This window comes from Taudactylus pleione, unplaced genomic scaffold (genome assembly GCF_031769625.1).
Source record: "Taudactylus pleione unplaced genomic scaffold, aTauple2 ptg000305l, whole genome shotgun sequence".
Taxonomy (NCBI): domain Eukaryota; kingdom Metazoa; phylum Chordata; class Amphibia; order Anura; family Myobatrachidae; genus Taudactylus; species Taudactylus pleione.
The window spans coordinates 4510964-4515026 of record NW_028284706.1 but is presented as its reverse complement, the minus strand read 5'-3'; positions in this window follow the sequence as shown (position 1 = coordinate 4515026).

Here is a 4063-nt window from a genome sequence, read left to right as displayed (position 1 = left end):
ATACTGTATAATTAACAAATGCAATATCCTTGAAGTAAAAACAAAATTGTGAGCTAAAATAAAAGTAATTAATTAATTATAAGTTTAAAGAATGGAGCAATTATTTAGAAATTTGTTTTAGGGGCTGATGTAAAATTTAGCACAAGTTGGTTTTGTGGATGTATCTTTTGTATCTGTATTTTTGTACTGAACATATTCAGAGATTGAGAGTATGGCTGATGCAGAGGTCATACAAAACTCAGTTGTATCTCTCACTTGTGTCTGGAGGAGCATTAATGGGGATCTAATGGGGCCTTCACACATAGGCAAAGTTCTATGAGGGAGTATCAATGGCATTTCAGGCTCTTTATTGTTATGTATACACTAATTATGCCTGTTCCAGGAGCAACGTTTGTACCACAACTACTGTAGGTTTTGGTACAAGTGTGCACTGATAATGTTGATGACTGTGAAACAAAATATACAGGTACAGTAGGGGGGGCTCGATCGCAGAGATGTCTACAACTCGGCATACAAGAACACTTCATTCCATCCATGCAATGCGGGAGCAATTACAGCCAACTTATGTTTAAATTTGATCACCCCTTGATTTCCAAAATGACCAAATCATTGGGTCAGTGCTGTAATAGGGCTAAGATTCAACCCCTGGAATGCCCAATGGCATGACATTGCACGCATGATGTCTTTATGTGTGCAGAGAGGGTGCAGAAGGCAGCACTGCGGAAGTGCAGCCTTGAACAGAGCATCCTGAGGTCACCCCAGCAGCACTGCAGTAGCGGTCTTGGCTATAGGGTGCCATTCCAAATAACCTGCTAGCCAGAGGTAAGGGCCATAGGGTAGCCACAGTGCTACCCACAGAACCCTGCGTTCTGTGTGGTGGCAACAGTCACATATCCCTAGTTATGGTCATGCATTGGGTCACAGAGTGGCTTATGGAAGCAATATTCATGTGCAGAGTTCCTGGTCAGATAAGAAATAAATGCCGGTCCATTTTCTAGTTAATATAAACACAGGTTGCAAGAGCAAATGGTAGAGCCAAGTGAGACAAAATCCTACACTACTCCCTTGTTGTAGTTTACGTTACAGTGGGTCTATAGAGCTTTATGATGGGCACAAGGCCTCAGTATAAGGAAATCCCTTGCTTCTGAAGACGGTACTCCCTTCTCACAAGTGACAGCACTCACTCTACACTTTTCCCATTAGAAAAAATGTGATAGATTTAATTAAAACAGTTCAGATGTCCTCTGACTTCCCTGATTAATTTATGTCATAAATGAAACATACCTGAACATTATTTTATGAAACAATTGTCTAATTCCAAAGTGATATTAGGTTGGACTTTTGATGTGAAGTTTCATATTAGCAATGATGAATATTCCATACTGAGGGCTGGGTCGACTATTTAGGTACAATAGTGAAAAAACAGGCAGTCCAGTACTTATTATAAATTAGGTCAACAATGAATCAGAATTGTGAAAACTGTAATTATTTGCTATGAACACACAAAACCTATTTACTGTTTTGTTCTACTTGTTGCAGAATCTCTCTCACCTTGAGGCAAATACCTCACATCATTGGTTAGAAAGGAATGGCACATGTCGTATGTACCACTCCTCGTCATCGTACATCCTGTGGCTAATCTACAGGCACAACAGCAAACAGTATATAAGTAGCTCAGTAATAAAGTCTCTACACAGCAGTCCTCATCATCTAATCTACACGGTAATTATACCTATCCGACTGACATATGCATAATCATACTAAGCAGCTTTGTCTACTGAATGCTCAAGCTTGATGCAATTTTTCAATTTACAATCTTTAGTACTATCATACTGACTGATCACAAAATTAGCAAATTATATTGATTTAATAATTTAAATTAATTGAGATGCCATATTGTGAATTTCACATATTCTGGATTTTCTGAAAATGTTCATTAGACAGATAACCATTGATTAGACAAGTACATTTTAGTGATAATGTTAAGGGTTGTAGGATTTTTGTTTTAATCTCCAATGTGTTGAAATATTTTTTTCTTTTTTACTTGGGTAGATGTACTAAGCCTTGGAGAAATATAAAGTGGAGAGAGATAAAGTACTAACCAATCAGCTCCTGTCATTTTTCAAACACTTTCTGTAAACTGATTGTTAGGAGCTGATTGGTTGGTATCTCTCTCTAAGACTTAGCACAGCCACCACTATCTTTTGTAGTATTTGTTGAGCATTTTCAGCTTATCCTGACAGAGCTACATAAGAGACATATAAGGATCTGAATAGTTTTGAAAAAATATTTTTGACAGACTTACAAGATCATCAGTAATAATTAACCTAAAATTATAAACATTAACACACCATGACAAAACTAAACGTATGTCTAAAGTCTTTAGTTGTTATATTTTGTATTATTTGTTGAGCATTTTCAGCTTATCCTGACAGAGCTACATAATACCCCTTTTACACCGGAGCTAAAACCCGGGTTATTGAAGGGTTAACCCTGGCAGCTCCCTGGTGTAAAAGGGGAGAGGTTTGGATCGCCAGGTCGAGTGACCCGGCAATCCAACCCAGGTAAATAGCAGGGTTTAACACGGGCGTAGCCCGTGAAACCCTGCTGCGAGAACAGTGCACTTCGGGTCACGATGACCTGGAGTGCGCTGCAAGCCGGCTGATTGGTCCGGCTTCAGTGGCGCTTGGATGACGTAATCTCCAAGCGACCACTTACATGCCGGAAAAGCCGGGTCTATGCAGACCCGACTCCGGTGTGAGCGGCGCTGACTCGGGAATATCCCGAGTCGGCGCAGTCAAAATCATGGGTCTGATCCAGGTAGGAACCCTGTTCCAACTACGGGTCAGACACAGAATTTTGGTGGAAAAGGAGTATTAGAGACATACTAGGATCAGAATAGTTTTAAAAAAAATATTTTTGACAGACCTACAGGATCCTCAATAATAATTAACCTAAAATTATAAACATTAACACACCATGACAAAACTAAACGTATATCTAAAGTCTTTAGTTGTTTGAAATAGGTTCTTGTAGTCTTTCCCCTATTTTAGTCTGTGATGCTCACTACAGTATGCTGTACATGCATTTCAAATAGATTATATAAATGCAGGCTTTACTTTAGTAGACTAGGTGTCTAAGTACTAAGCCTTGAAGAAAGATAGAGTGGATGAAGATAAAGTACCAACCAATCAGCTCCTGACATTTTTCAAACACAGCCTGTAAAGTGTCAGGAGCTGATTGGTTGGTACCTTATCTCCATCCACTTGATCTCTCTCAAAGACTTAGTACATAGACCCCTACATTTGCAAGAACTATTATTAGCAGAAAAATTGATGTCCTGCCACACAGAGGGCCTGATTCAGACCCGCTCACGAGCGCTATGTGCTCGCTAGTGGGTCGATGTTTGGCTACTGCACATGCGCACGCCATAGCCGGCTCCAACGTGCGCATGCACGAGACCCGGCTAGCGACGGGCGCTTCGTCGCTCCAGGTCTCGCACCAAAACGGGGCGGCTGACGATTTTGATCGACAACTCGCACAGTTTTGGAGGCGGGCAGGGAGGGTTGCCGGCCAAATGGAGGCGTTCCCGACGGAACGCCTGCCATTTGGGGGCGGCCCCACTGACATCACGAGTGATGTCAGTGATGAGCTACCGGCTCTATTAAGAGCCAGAAGCTCACTGGGGCTTGCGGGAATGATACCCTACCGCAAGGGTCACGTCGCAAGCCCCACTAGTTGCGATGGTCTCGACCGTCGCGACCATCACCTGGCCGCACCCAATAGCTGTGGTTGGTCACCCACAGCTATGCAAGCGGCCCGGAGGCTGCATAAAAAATGCCCTGATTCAGAGCGAGCACTCTTTCAGAACGTCCAACTCTGAATCAGGCCCAGAGTGCATTATCATCCAACAGAGAGAGGAAGAAGTAAAACTGCATCTTCTGTGAAAATTTAGTCAAAAACTGGGATTCTTTGATGTAACTAGAGAAATAGGTAATGTTTAAAAGATGGTGATATATTATTTTCAATGAATGGGAAATATGCTCATATACCTGTCTCTTCT